At 33.3% G+C, this 9,084-nt stretch overlaps 1 pseudogene; it reads left to right on the forward strand.

The window, feature by feature from the left end:
- Positions 1–8,511: 8,511 nt before the first annotated feature.
- LOC138825524 (U6 spliceosomal RNA) lies at positions 8,512–8,611 on the forward strand (annotated as a pseudogene).
- Positions 8,612–9,084: the final 473 nt, after the last annotated feature.

Genomic DNA, 9,084 nt, shown 5'->3' on the forward strand with positions numbered 1-9,084 from the left:
TCATGTGTTTCTTTGCCATTTTTATTTCTTCATTTGAGAAGTCCCTCTTTAGTTCCCTTGCCCATTTAGTAATTGGTTTGTTGGGTTTGGGAGGGATTAGTTTCTTGAGTTCCCTGTATATACAGGATGTTAACCCCTTGTCTGATATATTGCTGGTAAATATTTTTTCCCAATTAGTTGGTTGTCTTTCTAGCTTGGTTGCGATAGCTTTATCTGTGCAGAAGCTTTTTATTTTAAGGTAGTCCCATTTGTCGAGTCTCTCTCCAATTTGTTGTGACCCTGCGACTCTGTTCAGGAAGTTCCTTCCTGTGCCTATTAGTTCAAGTGTCTCTCCTACTTTGTCCTGCAGTAGTTTCAGAGATTCAGGTTTAATGTTAAGGTCTTTAATCCATTTTGAGTTGATGTTGGTGCATGGTGATAGGGTGGGGTCCACTTTTAGTTTTCTGCATGTGGCTGCCCAGTTTTCCCAGCACCAGCGGTTGAAGAGGCTATGTTTCTTCCATTGTATGTCTTTGGCTCCTTTGTCGAATATCAGCTGGCTGTAGGCCTGTGGATTTATTTCTGGATCTTCTATTCTGTTCCATTGGTCTTTGGGTCTGTTTTTGTGCCAGTACCATGCTGTCTTTGTTATTATAGCTCTGTAGTAGAGTTTGAAGTTCGGCATGGATAGCCCTCCCATATTGTCTTTATCCCCTAGAATTGTTTTGGCTATTCTAGGTCTTTTGTTGTTCCATATGAATTTTTGGACTGTTTTCTGTATTTCAGAGATGTACGTCATTGGGATTTTAATAGGAATTGCGTTGAATTTGTATATTAGTTTTGGAAGTATTACCATCTTTACTATATTAAGTCGGCCTATCCAGGAGCATGGGAGGTCTTTCCATTTCCTAGTGTCTTCTGCAATTTCTTTCTTTAACTTTTTATAGTTCTCATTAAATAGTTCTTTTATATCTTTGGTTAGGTTAATTCCTAAATATTTTATTTTTTGGGAGGTTATTGTGAATGGGGTTGCTCCCTTTATTTCCCTCTCTTCCTGTACATTATCAGTGTATAGGAAGGCAACTGATTTTTGTGGGTTTATTTTGTATCCTGCTATTTTGCCGAAGTGATTTCTGATTTCTAAGAGTTTGGGGATGGAGTTTTTGGGATCGTGGAGGTATAGTATCATGTCGTCTGCAAAAAGTGATAGGTTAACTTCTTCTTTCCCTATGCGGATCCCTTTAATGTCTTTTTCTTGCCTTATTGCCCTGGCTAAAGGTTCTAGGACTATATTGAAGAGGAGTGGAGACAGTGGGCATCCTTGCCTTGTTCCTGATTTTAGGAGAATTGGTTGTAGCTTTTCCCCATTAAGTATAATATTGGCTATTGGTCTGTCATAAATGGCTTTTATTGTTTTTAGAAATGTTCCTTCTATTCCTATTTTCTCCAGAGCTTTTAGCATGAATGAATGTTGAATTTTGTCAAAGGCCTTTTTTGCATCTGTAGCGATAATCATGTGATTCTTGACCTTGGCTCTGTTGATATGTTGGATTACATTTATTGACTTACGTATGTTAAACCATCCCTGTGTCTATGGGATGAAGCCTACCTGGTCATAGTGAATTATTTTTTTATGTGTTTCTGGATTCTGTTAGCTAGAATCTAAAATAGAATTTAGAATTAACATAAATAGTTTAGTTTTGCTTCTAATTTCATATTTTATAGGATACTACAAAATTCTTTTTGAGTAGAGGGTTTAATTGACAAATTCACAAATGATTCTGGCATTTTATTTGCCTAGAATATGCTTTCAAGAGAGTTATAATTAGATCTTAGTTAATAGAAAATTCCAACAATTCATGTATAAAATGATAATGTAAATAATCTAGACAGAGTTGCCAACAAATCGATATTAATTTATAAATATAGAAAAATTGCAATTTTTGAGGGTTTTGTATAACATTGTATGAAGAGAATAATTGTGTGACATCTTCTTTCTTCTACCTATATGTAACACAGGAAGCAATTTCCTTAATTACGTGCCTCTGTATACAGTGAGAAAAATGCTACATTTGGGGTTTGTTTTTATTTTATTGGTTTGTCCTAGGGCTTGAAATCTGGGTCTGGGAACTGTCTCTTAGCCTGTTTATGCTCAAGGCTCGTGTGCTACCACTTCAATCTCAGTGCCACTTGTGTCTGACTTTTTCTGAGTTTATTGGATATTTGAACCATAATCTTCTGACCTTAGCATCCTAAATATCTGTGATAGTTTAAAAAAGTATAAATATAAATAACATTTGCAAGTGTTCTGATCTCAAGAATCTTACTGGGGGAAAAGTGATGCAACCCAGTTAATTGTAGTATTCTTTCCAGAAGAAGGAGAGAATCACATTATCAGAGGTGTAGTATTTTTTTCACAATAGAGATAAGCTATTCATGATGTGAATTAAGGGAATATTAAGGTGCACTTTACAAGTTGGAAATTATTGGACTAGGATGACTTTATGGCATAAATCTTTGGATTGATGGTTCATAGAAATTATAGCTTTCTCTGATAAAATTTGCTTACTCTTGAAGAATTAATTACAGATGCTTCATAATTTTATCCTCTACCAGAATGTGGCTATTTTTCTGTTGACTTCTCAATCTGTAACACTCCACTGGAAACTGCATCTATTGCAAAATTACTTAACATGCAAACAGGTACTGTTTTGAATCGCTCAGGTATGGAATGTTCAGAATTTGAAAATGAGTAGTTATTAGTCATAGGAATTTTGAGGAACACATATATTCTGTCCTCTTAACAACTCATTTACTTTTAAAAGTTATGGGTTTCCATAGAATTAAACTACATTCAGTTTTAGTATGAGAAAGTACAAAATTTTTCCTTTTTTCAAAATATTGTCAAGTTTATTGTGAAAATATTGTCTAATTGTATAACATTCAAGTTGATGACTCTCTGATAAAAAAGGAGTAATCAATTCAAATTAGATGCCAAATAATATTGATTTTTAAAAAGTTACTACATAAAATAATATTTACTATAACAATACAGTGAAATTATTTTTTATGTAGCTTATTTTTTAATTTAATTTTATTGTCAAATTGGTGAACAATGGGTTACAGTAATTGTAAGGTAGTGAAAACATAACTTTTCAAACTTTTTACCCCCTCTTTCATTTTTCTTACAGTTTTCTTTCACCTCAATACTCCTCACAAGTTTTAATATACATTTCCAACATATTGTCTTGTGAGTATTGTTATTGCATTGGCTTGCCCTTTGTCCTTTGTCTTGCCATTTTGTTGTTCTCTTCCCTTCCCTAATTAAGGTAAATGTATACACAATACACAGGGCACAAAATCAAATACAGCCAATGCCAAACCATAGGTGGAAAACCCAAAGAAAATAGAAATCACATAGTACATTAAAAACAACTGCAAAAAAATCTCTGTTTCCATACCTTGGAGTTCATTTTGCTCAGCATCAGCTTATATGTTCATATATACACATAAAGCCACTGGAAAATAATAGTTGCATGGACACTATATCATATAAACAACATGTTACTGTTTTTGATGGAAAAGGTTGAATTAGGATTGGGGAAAACGTGATTCTGATAAAGGAATTTCAAAAGAGTTTAAAAATTATGACAGGTATATTTTAATTGTTCAAATTTTTAACAAATTAGCCTATTAAGAAAATTGCCTGGGAAAATAGGCTTTCATGCAAAGAAAGCTATGGAGACCTAGTTGAGAGGGAGCAATGTGGGTAAAGATAGCTCATTTTCACACTAAACAAACTTCAGAAACCTTACTGTAAATCCTGTAGGTTCCCTTGAGAATTGTCCTTACCCAGGAAATATACTCTCACTGTGTGAAATTCAAAGTTCTTAAGAAAACTAAGACATCAAATTTTGTGAATTGACCTTTAATTACCCAAATTATTCTTTGAAAAAGATAATTTGGGTCAAAATACTTAGGGAGAAAGGGCCCTTCAAAATGAAAGAAGGTATTGGGTTCACACTTTTCTGTTTGTAACACTTTCCACAATGTCTTTGCACGTGAAGCACTGAAACACAGAAAAAAATCTGATTGGTTACGCCAATGATTACACATTTCTAAGTAGCTTACAAAAAATAATATCCTTATTAACATGAGGTAGTGAAGACTTCTCTTATTACATAAGCCAAAATGTTTGGGATCAGAAAAGAATTGAGAAAATTGAAAGGGGAAGAAAACAATGTTCTTAGAAGCCCTATCTAAGCATACTGAGTTCAGCAGTGGAGGGAGGCCAAAAATTTTGATATAGATTGTCTTAATATTTTTGCTACCTAAAGTGATTTTACAGAGCCTATTTGGCTCACTACAATGTAGAACAGTTTGAATGAGGACAGGAAAATAAATTCTACGTCCAAATGAGGCAACTTAAAAGAGTTTTAAAAGAGAAACCATGAAGATGTAGCGGGGTGGGGTAGGGAGGAGATCTTATAGTCTTTCAGCTTCACTGGACTTGAAGTCAAGAAGCTGTGCTTAATTGGAAATCAGGGAAGAGCTAAGAGGAGGACATAGAATTAGGACATAGAAGTATTGTCCTTTGTAATAGACACTGTTACCCAAGGTATGGATGATTTAACTCTATTCTATTCCATACATCTTGCTGAGCAAATGCAAGACTAAGAAAAAATAATCTATTGAAATAATTTTGCAAAGAATAACTTCACTGATCCTGATATGGTATCTAAGGAGAGTCTTAAGAGAGAACATAAAAGTGGAGTATACTTCGGTTTCCTCTAAGCATCTTGTTAGCAAAATATATCTTTGAGGTTAGAAGTGATTGAACCAAAAAGTAGTGGAGTACTTATTTTTGTGGAACTTTAGACAGAAGAAGACTTTCAAGGTAAAAGAAAAAAAGTATAGCTAAATATTTGTGATCACAGCTTCTTGGATCCATTTTTTGGAGACAAAGTTTTACATTAGAGTTTGTCCTCATTAACATAGATGGATTTTCATGGCAACCAAATGCAAGGGTGAAGCTTAATGGACTCCCTTGGACAAGTAAACAGCATGGTAGAAAAAAATGGCAAATAATATTTAGGAAATTAGTTTGGCTAATTACTTTGCCAGAACAAAGAATGAAAGATATAATTCAAAATCACTTGACTTAAAAGTATGAAGAAAGAGTAGTGAAGAGAGATGAGAGAAAACATAGAGGACTCTTCTGTCTCCAGTGGAGTAATGGATTCTTTATCTTGTTTCTTCCATTCTATCTTCACAAGCTATCAAGTGTGGCTGAGGACTGGAGTATCCATTGCAGACAAAGAGAACTCACAGAAGAAAATATTTGCAGCAGATGTAGGTGATTCACAACCTTAGACAATCTACTTAAATCTGTTCAAAATTCTCTGCTACCCCAAACTGCCCTCTTTGAACAGCTTTGTTTTACTAGTCCCAAGACTACCCTTCATGAACTATTTAAAATTTTGAGAGGTCATATACATCCTCTCTAGAGATTGCTGTTTGGTTGTGATTTTTGTGTGTTTTTGTTTTTTGTTGTGTTTTTTAATTAAATTTCAAAAGGTTGTGCAAGTGTATTACAATAAATATGTCCATCTAATTGTCCAATGCTCCTGGATCAGAGTGACTCCTTCTATCATTCTCAACCAACCCCTTCTCCAAGATGTATTTCAGATTTATCACTTCCTTTATCACATGTGTACATTGAGTATTCTAGCTGTACTTGCCCCTTGTTCCATTTTTCATTCATTCTGTCTTTACTATTATTCCCCTCTGGTTTCAACTTCCTGATAGTCATTCTGTTAAACTGTTAATATTTTGAAAGGTTTATATAATATCCATGGAGTTTCAATCCTGCGTACACTTGAACTGATGTCAGCTTATATTTCCATAGTTCATTCATCTGCAATAACAATTTGCAAGACTGGAGATGTGAAGCACCTAGACATGATTTTATTCTCATCCATTTGTAAGATTAATCTTTAGTCAACAAGAAAGTTTAAAAATGGCTTAGAATATATTCCTAACTACCAAATTTTATAAATGGCTTTGAAAAAAGGTTTGTGATTATTTTATTTTACATGGGATAATATTTTCTACTACCTATAAGTTTTGGAAAAAGAAGACGACTACAATTTACTACTATACAGGAATATGGTAGAAATAGAAGACAGATTTTATGTTTGTCACATCTCTGATGAGTACCCATATTCATGACTTTAAGTCATATTTCTTACTATGTTAGACTGATAGGTAAAACATAAAACAACATATGATAAAGCAACTATTTGTGACTTTTTAAAATGTACCTTAGTAAGTGATTAAACTTACTTTATTAGCTAGTGTTTGGGTTTGAATTATGGGAGGTTTTTCTATTTGACACATCTCTGTAAGGCACCTACTGAAAAACACAAATGGTGGGTGGTACTATTTCTACACTTTAATGAATGGTTGAACCTGTTTGGCATTAGTGCTGGGTAAATAAAACAACTCTATTGTAACTTGCACCCTAAACTTGAAAACTTTGTAATGTCAATATTGTCTACTTGTCAAATGTTATTTTGGTGTATGTGATTTTTAAAAAATTATTTGAAAAGGAATCTGTTTTCAGGAGATTAAGTGTAGGTTATCATTGGTTTGAGAATGATAACATTTTTATTCTACAGAAACAAGTTTTACTGAAGTACCAGTATTTTGAAGCATTAACGATCTTCTCAATTAATGTTTTTGTGAATTATATTTGACCTGTAAGTCAAGTTTTCCTAGCCTTGGTAGACCAATTATGGATCTATCGTTCTAGGAACTATTTATTTTTGCCTACTTATCCTGGACTGAAATCTTTGAGTAATCATTAGAAGAGGGGTATTAAAAATAATTTTGTGACATTTGTGATCTTGGTCACTCATATGGGCTGGTCATTTGTAAACTGAAAGTTTGAATTGCTGTACTGTCTCTCAGATTTTGTGATCTCATCTTTCATTTTAAGTTGCATTGCATTACACAATTGCTTACCACTAATTCCGGGGTCATAAGGAATTGAGATGGATTTTCAATTACTTTCTGTTAGCATGTTTCATGAGCCTAGGTGAGAAATCTTCCCCTTGTTATCAGATGAAGAGGATAACTAAGACCTGGGATCCTAGGACCCATGGGTCCTGCAGAAGAATAATACCTTTTAGATATCATATCAGCAAAATTTGGGTACAATCAGTAGAAATGCTTCAGAAATATAGAGAAAAACATTTTGCAACCAGTGAGTTAAAACAATAAACAGAGCAGCAGAGTAAAATCCCTTATAGATTAGAGGAAAACAATTGTTTTTTTTTTACAATGTGAATTCAGGAGACCAAGAATACTTAGAACATATCACAAGTTTATACCAAAGACATTGCATTGATACTTTTTATATTCTAATGTACATTCTAAACCTTATTATTTATATTCCAATCTATTTATTGTAATAAATGTCTATTTATTTGTCAAATTATCAATTAATTCTAGTAAGTTTCACTGTGTGAAATAAAATATCAGCACGTATAAATATAAAATATATAACTATAAAATATAAGAAAAAAGGCACATGTTTTGCAATGTTCTGTTGTGGTTAGGGTATCAAAGGCAACTGTGTTTTAAAATATTATTCCATTATTTCTACCTCAGTGTTTGGTAGAGTTGGACCTAAAGCTTTACCATTTGGAGATTTACAGCCTAGAGACAAGAGGAAACACTGTGATTAAAACATTACCAATTTAAGGCCTAATATCGAGGAGAAACATATAGACTTCTCTTGTAACTATGAAAATATTTGATGAAAGAAAGGCAGTAGTGTAAATTCCTGCCTGGATGGATGGTAGACAGGCCAGGACATTTGGTAATCATGCATGTGAAAATTTTTTTCACCTTCTTGGCTTTAGCTACTATTGAAATGTTAGGTATAAAAAACTATTATATTTTGATAAAATACCTTCTAGCCTAAATGATTCTGTCTTAACTGTTTATCTCTCTATGATCCCTTTTAACTAATATTAGTTTTGTTCCAATAAGAAAATTTATGCTGTCAGGGTAAGATATTCTGGTTGGTCTGTTGCTACAGGGAAGAAGAGTAAAGGGTCAGGTAGACATTTGTACCAGTAAGACATCATTTAGGAATTTTTAAGCTGCAGAAGTTTAGAAGTAGCTCTTAAGCAAGACTTACTTTGAATCCATTAGCTCCACAAAGCTAACTCAGTTTATAAATAAGTACTTGAAAAACAATCATCTTTGGACCTAGCTATAAAGGCTTCAAAGTATGATCAAATTTAAAATGAAAAAGACTTAAAATAGTCATAGACAAAAAAAATTGCAAATGTGAGCAATCGACCAAACAATATAAGCTTTTCCCAATATACACAGAATTTTAGAGAAGTAAGATCAATAACTTTTAGGAACAATAAGGTTTCCTAGTTACAAACAGTCAACCAAGGATATATGCCTGTATAAAGATTGCATCAATAACTACTTAAATTTACAGGCTACTACATGCTTCAGCAGGACGTTTACCCAAATTACTACAATATAGAGATTATCATGGCACTTGCACAAGGATGATATGAAAATTTGTGAAATACTCCATATTTTTCATTCTTGAGATGCAAGAAATGAAAAACAGTTATTAAAAATTGATTACAAAAATACAAGTCGTTATGTCGAAAAATGAACTTTACAACTTTGTGCGGGTGGAGGGGTAGCAGGGAGGATTGAGTGGGGGAGCAGGTGAAGGATGGGAATGGAAGGGAAGGGTAAATACAGGAGGAGGCTACAATGCTTGATAAGAAATGTACTCATTATCTTGCCCATGTAATTGTAACCCCTCTGTACAGTATTTTCACAATAAAAAATTTAAAAAGGCAAATGTAACAATATACGTAATTCATTGAACTGAAAGTTAGTTTGACATCAGTGCGTTAAATCCTCACCTTAGAATGGCCTTTACATAGCATAATCTTTACAAAACATTTGAAATTGGATAACATTGTCATTTTATCCCAAAGAAATAAAATACTATAAGGACCTAGGAAAAAAAAGGAATCTTAAACTTTTTCTATATGGAAT

The sequence above is a fragment of the Dipodomys merriami genome, unplaced genomic scaffold (genome assembly GCF_024711535.1).
Source record: "Dipodomys merriami isolate MVZ:Mamm:240054 unplaced genomic scaffold, mDipMer1.0.p SCAF_1370, whole genome shotgun sequence".
Taxonomy (NCBI): domain Eukaryota; kingdom Metazoa; phylum Chordata; class Mammalia; order Rodentia; family Heteromyidae; genus Dipodomys; species Dipodomys merriami.